Source organism: Cynocephalus volans, chromosome 9 (genome assembly GCF_027409185.1).
Source record: "Cynocephalus volans isolate mCynVol1 chromosome 9, mCynVol1.pri, whole genome shotgun sequence".
Lineage (NCBI taxonomy): Eukaryota > Metazoa > Chordata > Mammalia > Dermoptera > Cynocephalidae > Cynocephalus > Cynocephalus volans.
The window spans coordinates 76,219,174-76,234,825 of record NC_084468.1 but is presented as its reverse complement, the minus strand read 5'-3'; the positions used below and the strand labels follow the sequence as shown (position 1 = coordinate 76,234,825).

Below are 15,652 nucleotides of genomic sequence, written 5' to 3'. Positions count from 1 at the left end.
TGCTTTTTTTGGTGGCTGGCCAGCTGGTCTGTGAAGGGATCTAAACTCTTTACCTTGGTGTTATAACACTGCACTCCAACCAACTGAGCTAACCAGCTGATAGAGTTTGGATGCGTTGTCCCCCTAAAGCTCATGTAGAAATCTGATCCCCAGTGTGGTAGTGTTGGGAGCTGTTTAGGTCATGGAGTGGGGCAGAGTCCTCTTGAATGGATTAATGCTCTCCCTGAGTGGGGGGTGGGGGATAGTGAGTGAGATTTCACTCTACTAGTTCTCATGAGAGCTGGTTGTTTAAAGAAACCTGGCACCTCCCCTCTCTCTCTTTTCTGCCATTCTGCCTTGTGAGTCCCCTGTGTCACTGTCACCACCAAGGCCTTCAACAGATATGTTCTCTGGCCTTTGGACTTCCCAGCCTCTGAAACTGTAAGCAATAAATATTCCATTTTTTTATAAATTAGCCAGTTCCAAAGATACAACAATTACAATAATCACTTGAACTCTCAAAAGGAGAGAACAGAACTGAGGGCACCAGAGTTGGGAAAAGGGGAGGGGAAGGGGAACGTCAGGGAGAAATTGGTAAAGGACCAACAAAAAATATTTATATTGGGTAATAATAAATTTTTTTTTTTTTTTTTTTAAAGATGACCAGTAAGGGGATCTCACCCCTTGGCTTGGTGTTGTCTGCACCAAGCTCAGCCAGTGAGCTAAACTGGCCATCCCTATATAGGATCCGAACCTGTGGCCTTGGTGTTATCAGCACCACACTCTCCTGAGTGAGCCACAGGCCGGCCCTAAAATTTTTTTTTTTTTTAAACTATAAATTTTGCTTTTTTTTTTTTGTTTGTTTGTTTTTTAAGGAAATGCCATACTCATCTATTTCAACAATAAAATGTGATTTATAAAGAAAAATAAATAAATTAGCCAGTTCCAGTTATCTTGTTATAAGCAACAGAAACAAACTAATACATTGGCCAACCCCAAGGGAAATAATTTGAAATGACCAATCTGCTTTTGTTCTTGACTTCTGCTTTTTTCAGCCCTTTTTCTGTCTGTAAAGCCAACCTCCTCTGCTTCACTATTCTATTTTATGGAATGAAATGTTGACTGATTCTGAAGAATTGCAATGAAGCCAATTAAGATCTTTAAACTAAATGTATTGTAATTTTGTCTTAGATCTTCAAACCCTTCTTCTGGGGGCAGAAATGGATACGAGTGCAGGTGATCAGCTGGAAGGATAAGAAGGCCACAGTCGCTTTGGGAGGCCAAGCCATTAACATAAACTGTATTAAGCAATGGAGAACTACTGAGAGGAGTTGAGCACAAGGGCACCATGATTCTATCAAATGTGGAACCTGATTATGTTACATTTAAATCTAGAGAAATTTTTCTAATGCCAATATAGCTAAACAAGTGTTTTCTCAGCACCTACCACAAATACCAGGTCCTAGGTTAGGTACTCTGTAGATCACACATTTAAATACTTGCCCTTCTGACTTTCTACCTTAAATGTAATAATTTGATAAACCATAATATGAATTATAATTTAGTTATGGATTTAAAATAGCCATTCAATTTAAAGAGAAATGTGGAGGTTGGGAGATAGAAGAGGAAGAAAACAACACTTGTGGAGTGGGTGTCATATGTCAGACTCTGTGATCTGAGCTTTGTGCACTGTCTCATTAAATCCTCTTAGTCATAATGTAGCATGAATATCAGAAAGTTTGACAGGAGTGAGGGTGAGGAGGGAAGGTAGTGTAGACAAAAAGACGGGGCAAGTGCGGGAAGACAGCGTGTTTACCTGAGTCCCACCAGTGAGGTTAAGCTACCTAAATTCCATCAGTGAGGTTAAACCTCTCTTTAAATTCCTTTCACAGTTACCACCTGAGTATTTAATTTCACTTCCACCACTTATTCTCAGATGAGTTACTGAACTTTTCTGAACCTCTGTCTCCTCATCTGACAGAAATAACATTTCTACCTTATGTAAATTTTCTAGCAGACTACTTGTCTCTTAAGTGGGATTTTTTAATAAATGTGTTCCTTTGTCCTTTTCCATGAACTCAAAGTGGTCAAATGGGTCTCTGTTTAGCCTAAGGGAATGTGTTATTTTTTTTTTTCCATAGTTTCATGTTGTAAATTGGTGAATCAGGAAAAGGTAGGGAGTATGATGAAATCTCGCACTGTCCAGCTCTGTCCTGCCTGGGAGGTGCATCAACCCTATGTCCAGCGTATCCACACTGTAGGCACTAACCACCCATTAGTAACTTCGTAGCCATCGGGTTATCAGATTATCCATCCTGGTGTCATCACAGTGCTTCATATCCCAAAGCGCAAGAGTAGTGATGCTGGCAATTCATTTATGCCAAAGAGAAGCCACAGTGTGCTTCCTTCAAGTGAAAAGGTGACCTTGGCATTCCTTGCCTAGGGTTCAGTACTCTTTGTGGTTTCAAGCATCCACCGGAGGACCTGGAACATATCCCTGTGAGGATAAGTGAGGATTACTTTAGTCACAGAGTAAAGGAGGCATGAAAGCACAGATAATCTGTGTATCCAATCAAAATGATAGTCCAGCCCCCAAATTCAGAGGGTATGTTGTAAGTCCCATTTGACTATTTGAAGCTTGATTTTAAGAGTAGATATAATGATTGTAGATAGAATTAGTCAGTTCATGAGTATCAAGCTTTCACTATGTGATCACTTCTGGACTAAGTATTCTAAGATTTACAGAGGATAAGGAATCTCATTTAAAACATAATATGTGCACATATAACATATAAAGGAGAGAAAAACAAAGACACACTAGAATTCAGAACTCAGTGAAGTACTATTGACATATGCAGTAGGAGTTCAGAAAAAAAGAGGCCATTATAGGCCAGTGGAATCAGAAAAGGAGAATGACCTTGCAGGGATGCTGGAATTTGGATATGTGGAGAGAAGTGTAGGGAAGTTTTAGAGAGAAGAGCAACAATATAAAAGCAGGTAGCAAACAATGGTTTGCTAGGTGGATCATTTAGGGGACAGTGAGGAGATCTTTCTGGTTCCACATACAGAGCATGTACTTGGGGAAGGAGAGGATTAAACAAACAACTTTAAGTTTTAACTGAGTATATTTGAGCAAAAACAAAACAAAACAAAAAAAGCAAAGCAAAACAAAATAAAGCAAACAAAAACCATTTGCAAATCAGGCAGCCCTCTGAACCAGAGCAAGTTCAGAGAACTCCAACTAGTAGCATGATCTGACAGCATTTATAGGAAACAAGTGCAGTGTAGAGACAACAGGTTACAGCTTAATTGATTAATTGGTTACAGAGTCTCCTACAGTTAGCTAAAGCTGAACTACAGTCTCCTACAACTGACTAAAACTGAACTACTGTAGTTAAACTTCCTATTACTTTGGTCTATTAGGCTTAGTACAGGAGCCTAGACCAAATCAATGACCTCCCACAAATTTTATTAAATATATTTCCCCCCACCCCACTTTGACCAGACTGTCACCTACATTAGAGTGTGACCAAAACTTAAAGTATTTATGTTACCCTCGGTCACCATCCTCCTGTATTACAAGTCTCAACATGTCATTCATAGATTATAGTATCTTAATGATCACACATTCCTTTGAATTCTCATCACTCCAGCTGAAGAGAGACCAGTTAGCATTCAGCAGATGGTGGCACATGGTCTTTTAAGACCTTTTAAGAGAATACAGTGCACCAGGGAGACTACTATTATGACTATCAGGAGGATAATAACAAGAATTTATAGTATACCAGAGTCCTCACGAACAAAACACCTTGTTTTGTTAGTTTTTTGTAACTGAGTGTCACCTCTCTTCCAGGGTGATGCAGACACAAAGGATTACTCAAAGCCCATTTCTCCAGAGCAGTGAGAGGCCCAAAACGGTTACCTCCAGGAATAATTCTTTCAAGAGAAGAAAGATCCCAGGAATAGCCCTGAATCAGGTTTTCTCTCTGTTTTTATTCTCCAGGCAAGAAAGTTACAGAAAAGGAACATAGGTGGTTGCAAAAAGAACAATGAGATAATCATTGTACTTTCCCATCATAAGGTTTAGCTGCACCAAGGACATCTGCCCTTAGAGCCAGCATTTTTGCTGTGTTACAATTCTTTATCTACAACAGAGACTTTAGCCTGGGGAAAGTTTTCTGTCTTTCCCAAGCTCAACATTTCTATGTGCAATTCTAAAAAGTTAGGCCTTGTGAAATACATTTGCTTTATTAATGTTGGTATCCTCCACAACTGAGTCCTACAATATTCAATGTATCCATGTGCAACAAAGGCATTACACTGCACAAACTCCTCCCTGTTCAGTTAGTAAGTAATCTAGCACCTTTTGTGTGTGTGTGTGTGGCTGGCAATATAGGGATTGAACGCCAGACCCTGGTGTCATCAGCACCATGTTTCAACCAACTGAGCTAACGGACCAGCTTTAGCACCTCTTAATAAGGTTAAATTAAAACAGGGAGAACAAGTGGTTCCAGACGTCTAGACAACATTATGCTGTCAAACACAAAAGGCAAGAGGAACAAGAGTTTCATTAAGATGAGGGATCTTGTTCTGACATCTTGGGTTGTCACATCTGAGCTGTCATCTACTTCTGGGGGAAAAAACCTTCCCTTGGACAGCTTTTACCTTAAAGTCTCCAACAGGTAGAAGGTTCCAAAAAATCTGGGCCTTTTAAGTTGTAAAATGAGGACCCAAAGTTCAAGGCCCTGGAGCTTGAATTTTGGGTCCATATTTTAGCTTTCAGGTGAAAAGAACCTGGTATGGTCTTTTTCAGTGGGGTTCAAATGTGGAAGTTCTCTGATGTCATTTCCAAAAGACCCAATCTCTAGGTTCTAGATCATAAAAGATCTGGTTATCATCAGATGGTAGATCATGAAGAGCTTCCTTCATCTGGTGAAAATACATCCTGGCACAATACAGCAAAGCCTTGAACCATTTAGTCATATCAGGTTTTAGGAAAACAGGAGAAATATGAGATTCCATTCTTAAAGACATAGGCCTTCCAATAACTATTTTATCCATTAAAGCTAATGAGAGTACCCTTGGCTAAGGCAATCCAATTGACCTTGCCAATTTCAATTTCACAGTGCTATTTCTCCTTTTAATTTTTCCAAAAGACTGAAGATGATAGGGAAAATGACAAGGCTGTTGTGTTTGTAACACCTTGTTTAATTGTTTTATAATTTGTCCAATAAAATGGGTTCCTCTGTTGTTGGAGATCTCTCCAGGAATGCCCTTTAAAAATTTTTTTTCCCCAATAATCTTTTAAACACTGTTATAACATTGCCTTCCTTCCTCATATGAGCAAATACTATTAGAAGGTATTTAAATCCCATTGAAGGTGGCAACTGAATAAAATCACTTTGTAAATGTTCAAATGGTCCATCAGGTGGCAGAAATATACTGTAAGTTTTGATTGTCCTCCCATGGTTATGGATTTGACAAACTAAACATTGCCATAAACAATATTAGCAATTTCAGAGCAATCATCCCATCAATATTTGCTCAGAGTTTAGATCATTTTTCCTATTCCATGATGAGTTGTGAGGTGCAAGACTCTCAACAATGGAAGCTTCAAGGACTCAGGCAGGACCAGGCAGCCGTCCAGGCACTCTGCGAGTCCGCATTTAATATTGAATTTATATTCTTTCAGATATCACTTTTTGGGGTTTATTTTGTTTTATTTTTTAATTTTTAAAAAGATTTTTATTTATGAAGGTCAAATGTCTTACTATAGAAAATTGGAAAACACAACATAGTTCAAGAAAAGCAAAATGACTTATAGTCTCATGATGTAAAGACACACTAAGGTTCTGGTATACTGAAGTCCAATCTTTTTTCTTTTGTTATTGATAAATATTTTTATATACTTATGACTATACAGCATATACAAAGTGAAAATACTATTAAAAAATATATTTCTTAATATAAAAATACTAATGTTGAGAAACATGGAAACACAAACCATCAAAATATAATCGTATTCCATGATTATGCATTTTTACAGTCCATTTTATACCTTTTTGATACTTTTTATTCTAATTTTAAGAGGGACCATGCTGATTTTAAATCTAGTTAACACACTGTTCATATCTTCCACATAGACAAAATAAAGGGCTGCCTGGTATCAGATATGAATTTCACTGAGTAGTTCATTAGTCTTTCAATAGATATTAGTTTTCCTTTACAAATCATGTGCATTGTATTGCTTATTAAATAAATCAACATAGAGGAATTGACTTGTATCAATCTTAAGAAATACATTCAAATTGTACATCTTAATTTCAGCATTGGCTGACTTACATGAAAACCTGCCAAAGCCTTTCCTTGGTATTTAATTAATTCTTATTCTAGTTGATGCTAGGTTATTTTTACAAGGGTGCTTCAAAAAAATTGTGGAAAAATAAAATTGAAAGATAATATGAATCTTTCCATGAAGTTTTTTTCATTGTTGTTGGCTGGCCAGTACTGGCACATGAAGTTTTTGAAGTACCTTTGTACAAATCAGTACCAATCAGTAAGAGTTCCAGGAATTGCCACTCAACCCAATGCTATGATCTTAAAGTTATCAAAAACCTATACTTGTAAAAGTCCTTTCCATGAAACTTCTTAAAGAAGAAACACTTTTTGGACTGTAGCTGATTGAAAATGCTTTTAGAGAAAAATCAAAACTAGGGCTGGGAGGTGTGCTGTGTCTTGTGGATGGAAAGTCACTGACTGGGTTTGGTGTTTCGTGCACTGCCGTGGCTGGAGGACTAAGAGCTGATGCCAAGACACTTGAATTAACTTTAGCAGAAGAGAAATGGAGGAGCCATAGAACATTAAGGATAAATTCAGGAAGGCCAGAGACCATGGAAAACTTGCCTGCTCTCTACACTATTTTCCAATGAGAGGTTGCTATGGTGACAGACTCTGGAGGCTTTATCAAAATCCCCGGCTGTTGGAAGCAAGGTCTGGTCCATCATACTCACATGTCATCCTGTCAGGTGGATAATCCCTCTGAGATAGTAGATGTTGGAGGCAAAGTGTGGGTCAAGAGATGAAAAATAATAGGACAAAAGTATCTCTGTCCATGAAAGTTGTCAACCAAGGGACTGAGAAAGAACTTTGTTGCTTTGCCTTACACAGGATGACGGAGATGCAAAAAGGATTACTCAAAGCCCATCTCTTCTGAACAGTGAGACACCCTGAAAAGGTTAATTTCAGGAACCCTCAAGAGAGAGGCATTCCTCCTTTGGAAAATTAACCCTGGACTGGGGTTCTGTCTCAGTATTTATTCTCCAGGCCAAAAAGTTATAGAAAAAGAACACAGGTGGAGTTATGGCTAAGTATAGTTTAACAATAGAGGCTGGTAACATCAGTGAAATAACAAAGTGACATTCCATAATGCAATTTGCAAAAGGTTAAGTGGACCCACCAACAAAAGCTTGTTCTTAGCAAACATTTTCTTTCCCTAAAGCAATTTCCTTAGTACGTTTACATAACGTACTAACTAAATAGAGTAACTTTAGGTTAACCTGCTCCAAGGACGTCTACCCTTTGAGCCAGCAATTTTGCTGTGTTACAATTCTATATCTACAACAGAGACTTTAGCCTGGGGAAAGTTTCCTGTCTTTGCAAGGTTAACATTTCTATATGTAATTTTAAAAAGTTAGGTTAAACCTGAAACTACAAGGCTTTGGAAACTAGGCCCTGTGAAATACATTTGCTTTATAAATGTTAGTATACTCCACAACCTTTATCCCAACATTATCGTGGAGCAAGAAGAGAGGAGGAGGTGGTCCTTCTGGGATTACACTGGGCAGGAGATAACCCTTGTAACTGTCCTGAACACTACTTGCAAGAAGTGTGGCTGTAAAGGCCACTTTGCAGAACATTGTTTCATGCAACCAGGTGGGACCAAATACTCTCAGATACTTGATGAGGAAGAGGAGAAGGAAAAGGCAAAGTCAGCAGAGTTTGAGAAGTCTGACCCCACAAGGAATTCTTCTAGAAAAAGAGAGAAGGAAAAGAAGAAAAAAACACAGAGATGGGAAGTCATCTGACTCTGACAGCTTAGACTCTGAGAGTGATATAGGCAAGAGGGCAAGGCATACATCAAAAGACAGCAAGGCAGCAAAGAAGAAGAAAAAGAGGACATACAAGAAGAAGCACAGGAGTGAGAATAGAAAGAGTAGAGGGGGTGGTTGAGAGTAAGGAACCAGGAGCCTTGTGCCTCAAAGCCCGGGCTCCTGGAAAGACTAGTAGTGAGAATATGGCCTCCCACCCCAATGACCTTGCTCCCACAGGATATAGCTTCCCCTCATGCAGCAGGCAAGTTTGGGAGTTAGAGGTCAAAAGCAGCTGCTTGATTGAGTTGTTTCCTTATACTCCCTGTAGCTCACCCATTCATTCACTCAACTTCCTTCATTCAGCAGGTGGTCCTATCACCCTCTCCAGTTGCTACTGCCAGAGTAAGATTCCCATACAGGAGTCCAAGCTAGAGCCTACTTACTGTACCTACTGCTGTGGACATGAATCTGGCTGTAGTTGGAGAACAGAGTGATTGGCACCTTCCTGCTGGTCTGTCCTGGGCCAGCTGGGTGATCTTTGCTGCATCCATCCCTGGGGGCAGAGGGAGACTGGCAGCAGGAGGGAGGACAGGGTATGAAGTGGTGCTCACTTTTTCCACTCCCCTAACATGGTTCTGTGCTAGAGGTGACAGCCAGTGGCCAAAGCCAGAAAAGATCATTTGTAGTGTGACTTAGATTGTGTATGGCATTCTGGCAGACCACTGAACCGGACAGGTGAAGCCAAAATTATTGTTCTATTTTGTATTTACTACTATGTGAGTCAGTTGGTTCCACTTCAGGTCTCTGATTAAATTCCTGGCACTAAATGGAAATGTGTTTGGTTTAAAGTTTAAAACAAAACAAAACAGCTCTTGAGCACTCTTCTCTCTCGCTCTGGCCCACTCCATCTTCTCCAGAGTGTACTATTCCCTCTTTCTTTGCTAAGTAAAACTGCCTTTACCTTTCAGAAAAAACAAACAAACAAACAAACAAAAGCCAAACAAACAAAAAACAAAACCGGGCCTGGTTGGTTAGCTCACTTTCTTAGAGCATGATGCTGACAACATCAAGGTTCAGGGTTTGATCCCTATACTGGCCACACACACACAAGACAATAACTAGAATTATGATTAAGTAATCAGGGCTGCTGACAGTCCTAGTTTTCATATATGAGAGGAAACTCAATTTGGCCATTGTAATTTTTTTGTTGTTGCTGGCTGGCCAGTATGGGCCACTGTAATTCTAAAGTATCTTTTGTATAGAAGGCCCACTCTTCCAGATAAATGCAGATGGAGAGCCCATAACTCTTGAACATATAACTAGCTGGAATCCCAGGAGATAAACAATCATTACAAAGTCTAGAATTAAAGAATCACATACTACTACTATTGCTGCTGCTGCTGCTGCTACTAGTAATGCTCATTAATAGAAAAATTCCTAACCAATAGGAAAACTCCTAACAAACCAGGAAATTTTTTCACACAGGCTAAAAAACCTTTGCTGGCACAGTGAGGCAACCATCCTCAAATATGGAAATAGAAATATTGACTTCAACCAAAGAAACACCAATGTGCAACCAAAGAGGCTAGTTTGGGTCAATTTGAATCTTTATCAGAGGAGCCAAATAGATTCATCCAATGTCTGTTGTGAATTTGCACAAAGTTCCTTGGGAGTCTGTTTTAAAAGAGCTAAACTCTCAGCTTTTTTGTTATTTAGGTTAAGGACACAAATGGACAAGGTTATTGACCAGTGTTAATATCAGGACTATCAGATTTCTAAGAATTTCATACCAATTTCTGGAACACATCTATAAAAACATAACTAAAAATATTTAACATCACTTTATTATTTGATGTGCTCTCCATACAATTGGACACATCAAACAAGCCCTAACTAGTTTAACATCTCTACTGGATGTACATGTGAGGCACGTTTTCCTGATCCCAGCCCTGATGAGCTGTCTGTAGGATGATACAGAGATATTCAAGAGAGGGTGGGGATGATTAGGGCCAAAACAGGATGGCAGAAGGTATGGGGACTTAGATGTGAATCTCAGATCTTAGATGTTAGATCTTCACTTTAAAGGAAGGAATTTCACCCAAAGTGAAAACCAAAGGCTACAAGGCTATCGATCCAATCCAGTCACCAGCCTCTTAACTCTCCAGCCCCTTTCCTAAGTATCTCCTCCCCGCCGGCTTCCTTCTAACCCTCTGGACTCTTATGGTCCCTTCACAATGCCATGTGTACTTCACCTCGAAACCTTTGTACTGGCGGGTCCCTCTGCTTGGAGTCTCACCCCTGCGGTGCGCATGCTCAAGCCTCACTGCCTTGGAGTTCACACTCCTGTGCCACCTTCTCAGAGAGGCCTCTTCTGACCACGGTAGTTAAGATTATGCCTCTCCCTTCACTGCCACCACCCTCCCCCTCCCTGCTTTATTCTTTCCATTGCTTCTGTCAGCCTCAAATATTATAGCGTGTACGGATTTGTTGTGCTTACGGTTTCTCTTGCCCCAGTCGATTGCACGTTTCCTGAAGGCAGGAGTTGCGTTTTGCTCTGTGGAATGCTCAGTGCTTAGCCGAGTAGCCCCACTCCACCAACACTTGGTGGCTGGCTGGCTGGAGAGAAACCGGTAGACCTTGTAGTGGCAAAGGGAATGGGAGGGACTTGTTCTATTTGGAAGTCTAAGGCATTACTTCTAAGAACAGTGGGCAAGTAAGCTTCTCCTTTAAACAAAAAATACAGGGTACAAAGTGTTAAAATCCCACAGCTACACCTTCTGACCCGTTGATTGGTTTTCCTGTACTCTCGTTTTTCCTACCTCTTGGAATGCTTAACTTCCAATAATACACTAAATTAATTGCTTTGACTTTTCAAGGGCAACTTTAATCAGAATAGGGAGCTCTGTAGATACACCTACAGAAAAAAAAAAATCAGTTATTTCTCTGTGTTTAGCTATATAAAAAAAATAAGATGTACGGATGGCTGGTTAGCTCAGTTGGTTAGAGCGCAGCCTTATAACACCAAGGTCATGGGTTTGGATCCACATACCGGCCAGCCGCCCCCAAAAAGAAATATATATGTGCTGTGGTTTTTTTCCATTGGCATTTTTCTTTATTTTATTACCACGCGTGTCTTTCTGTTCGGGGCTGAGGTCATCCACCTGCAATCCCATGTCCTCTTGCTGGACTGCCAAGTATTAGTCATAACTCAGTCAGCTTGCTCTCTCATGCTTTTTAACAGCTCCTTCTTGGGTAAGCCTCGCTGCTGCTCCTGCTTATTTTAGCCTGGTGTTCAAAGTAGCAGCTGGGGGAGCACTTCTCTGACTCTGTGGGACACTGTTTCCCAGGTCAATCTTCAAATTTGGCTTCCAGTAAACTTCACAAAATTGAAACAAACAAAGTAGCAGCTGGTTGCCTGGCTATTCCCAGGCAGCCAAAGGCACTGTGGATAGGGTGGACACGAAGGAGGAAGGAACAAACTGAGCTTGATGCGAAGGTTCTGTCCTCAGCTGCACAGTTAGAGAAGCCAAGGTCTTTCTTTTTTTCTGAACTGCAACCTGTCACACATCTTCCCATCACCCCACATATTATACCTATGCTGATAACTGTTAAAATCTGAATATGAAAGTTATTTTTATACAGAGGGAATAATCAATATATGTATCTTTCCAATATGGCTTTCCATAGCTATTCATTAGCTATTGATTTTTTTCCTCTCCCACCCTAAAATATATGTATTTTTACTTATTTATTTATATATATTTTTTAGTTTATTTATTTATTATTTTTAATTTTTGGTGGCTGGCCGGTACGGGGATCCTAACCCATGACCCTGGTGTTATAGGGCTGTGTTCTAATCAACTGAGCTAACCTGCCAGCCCCTTTAGTTTTTTTTTTTAAAGAGAATTTATTATGCATATTTGTGGGGTACAAAGTTGACTATCAATACTTGTGTACAATGTGCAATGGGCAAATCAGGATAGTTAGATTATTCATCATTATAATACGTAATCATTCTTTGTGTCCGTTAACCAATTTCTCATTACCCCCCTTCCCTCTCTACTTCCCCTCCCCTTTTCCACCTCTAGTAACCAGAGTTCTGTACTCTCCTTCCAAAAGTTCAACGTATTATTGTGATTATTGTTTTCCTCTTTCTCTCTCTCTCTCTCTATATTATTTTTTAATGTATGAATTCAGCTCCCACTTATGAGTGAGCACATGAGGTATTTCTCTTTCTGCAGCAGGGCTGTTTCACTTAGCGTAATTTTCTCCAGGCTCATCCATGTTGCTATGAATGGTAGAATTTCATTCTTTTTTATGGCTGAATAGTATCCATTGTGTATATACACCACAATTTCATTATCCAGTCATCCACTGACGGACATTTAGGTGGTTCCATAGCCTGGCTATTGTAAATAGAGCTGAAAATAAATGTGTTTTTCAATAGTTACCCTGCCCATTTAATAGTAAGAGAAGTACATCAATTGCTTAGGTCAGGGATCAGCAAACTTCTTCTTTGTAGGACCAGATAGTAAATATTCTAGGCTTTGTGGGCCATACTTCCTCTAGCACAGTGATTCAACTCTGCCATGGTAGCATGAATGTAGCTACAGACAATACAGAAGTGAATGAGCACGGCTGTGTTCCAATAAAATTTTATTTTATTTTATATATTTTATTATTTATTTTATTTTGGCAGCTGGTAAGGTACAGCTGAACCCTTAACCTTGGTACTAAAATTTTATTTATACTGCAATACTGTGATATAAGAAATATATATAAGAATATACATATGTATATAAGAAGTATATATTTGGTCTCTGCCCCTGGCTCCTGGTGTACAACCTCTATAACTCTTGGAATCTCTAGAGTGATGAGTGAGTGTCCTCTGTATGCCAATGAGACTGGTGGCTAGTGGCCCCTAGATAGCTTTAGTATGGGGGCTGGTCACCAGAGGAACGAGGTATGATTAGAAGGTTGGGACTTCCAGCCCCACAACACAATCTCCAGGGAGGAGAGATGGGATGAAGGTTGAATTGATCACCAGTAGCCAATCATGTAATCAATCATGCCTAAGTAATGAAGCCACCATAAAAACCTGAAGAATAAGGTTCAAAGATTTTCCAGATTGCTGGACATGTGGAGATATCTGGAGGGTAGCATACCTAGGGAGGGTATGGAAGCTCCACGCCCTTTTGCCCATACATCAGTCTATGCGTCTCTTCATCTGTATCCTTTGTAATAAAGCAGTAAATATAAGCAAAGTGTTTCCCTGAGTTCTGTGAACTCTAGCAAATTAATCAAAGCTGGAAATGAGGGTTGTAGGCATGCCAGTTTATAGCCAGTCAGTCAGTAGCACAGGGGGCGGGGTGGGCAGTCTTGTGAGACTGAGCCCTTAACCTGTAGGATCTGATGGTATCTCTAGGAAGATAGTGTCAGCATTGAATTTAATTATACAGCACCTAGTTGGTGTCTACTAGATAACTGTTTGGTGTTTGGGGAAACCCCCATCCCCCCTATATCTGGTCACAAAAGTGTGCTGTGAAAAATAGTTTGTTTTTTCATCAGATATACACTGAAATTTGAATTTCATAAAATTTTCATGCATCAACAAAATATTTTTCTTCTTTTGATTGTTTTCAGTCATTAAAAAAATGTAAGAATCTATTCTTAGATCACAGGCCATACAAAAATGAGGGGAAAGGAGCAGGCAAGATTTGGCCCATGGGCCATAGTTTGCCAACTTCTGGCCTAGGTTTGGAAGTCACACAAGACTGCAACTTCAGGAAGTCTATTCCATAGAAGTAAAGGCACCAGCAGGTAAGGTTATTTGTATACGGATGTTGATTAAAGCTTTCTTGGTTTGGTAGGGAAAAAAAAACAAAACTAAATAAAATTTTTAAAAATAAGGGAATGATTGGATAAACCATGGCATATTTATGCAGTGGAATATTATGCAGTCATTAAAAAGAGAAAATTAGATTGATACTAGTAGTCTTGGAGAAATTTCCATGATGTAGTTTTAAATGAGAAGAGCCAATTGGAGAGAAGTATGTATAATACAATCCCATTTTTGTAAAATAAATAATGAACCTCTCATCTACTTCCACATATAACATTCATTGAGTGGAAGTTAGGAAATGTAGAAGAGTGAGAGACAGAAGATTTTATTCATGTAAAATTAAACATGGTTTGCATGTGTGGTTGGATAAAAGAGGTGTAAAATTGTGATCAGCAAAATGTTAATGGTGATTATTACAGGGTGGTAAAATTTCACATGATATTTACCTCCTCCCTTATGATTGTATGTATTCCTTGATTTTTTAAAATAGTAAGTGCTATGGTCTGAATGTTGGTGTTCCCTCCAAATTCATGTGTTGGAATCTAATACCTAATGTGATAGTATTAAGAGGTGGGGCCTTTGGGAAGTGATTAAATCCACCCTCATGAATGGGATTAGTGCCCTCATAAAAGAGGCCTCAGGGAGCTTCTTTGCCCTTTCTGCCATATGAGGACACAGTAAAGGTGCACCATTTATGAAGAACAGGCCCTCATGAGATGTCAAATCTGCTAGTGCCTTGATCTTGGACTTCCCAGTCTCCAGAGCTGTGAGCAATAACTTTCTGTTGTTTGTAAATTACCCAGTCTAAGGTATTTTGTTATAGCAGCCTGAATGGACTAAGGCAGTAAGCATATATTATTTACATACTCTGAAAGTAACTATAAACCTATTTTTACTGCATAGAAAAGGTTTAACTTTAATGTTTATTGAAGTGTTCCTTCTAATATTAAAACATTGGAATCAACCTAAACATTCAAAGATAAAGAAGATATTACTAAGTATTTTTGGTATATCTATAAACAAAATACTAATTGCCCTTTAAAAAGATGCTGTCAACGGTAGAGAATGCTGGCTTTATGGAGAGACCTGAGTGTAAATTTGGACTCCCACTTACCAGCTGAGGGTCTTTTCTTTGATACGGGGTTTTTTGTTTGTTTATTTGCTTGTGGCTGGCCAGTATGGGGATCCAAATCCTTGACCTTGGTGTTCTCTGCACCACACTCTCCCAAGTGAGATAGCTGGCCAACCTCTTGAGGATCTTAAGAAAGTCCTTCCACACCATTGATGATTTTCCTCATATATAAAATTGAAATAGTAATGTAATTTTGTTAGCTCCATGCTTAACATACAGTGCAGGTTCTTTAAATTTTATCTAGTGTAATTGTTATTCTGGAGGCTTATATGGAATTTTAAAAATCATGCAATAATTATGTATTAATTTCTCTGTAAGGCAAATTCTCATTATAATAAAAAATGATCCTTTTATCTTATTATGAATAATGAATACTTAAAAAATCATAGTCACTATGGTATCTATAGCAAGGTACCTCTTGCAGTACAATGTAGGTTAGGCTTGGGAGAGAAAGGCTTGCTGGGGATACCAGTGACAGATGAAGCTCCATGCCTGTGTGGAACATCCCAGAGGGAAATACTGGACAGGCCTATCTATAAAAGGAGGGAAGACAAACGAGATGCCAGGATGCATAGTCATCAGAAAAAAAATGAGTTTCATTCTCTAGTG

The 15,652-nt window shown here is 39.2% G+C and overlaps 1 pseudogene; it reads left to right on the top strand.

Moving 5' to 3' along the window:
- The first annotated feature begins 6,851 nt into the window (after positions 1–6,851).
- The window catches only part of LOC134385747 (zinc finger CCHC domain-containing protein 17-like), a 79,208-nt pseudogene continuing 70,407 nt past the window's right edge, over positions 6,852–15,652 (top strand).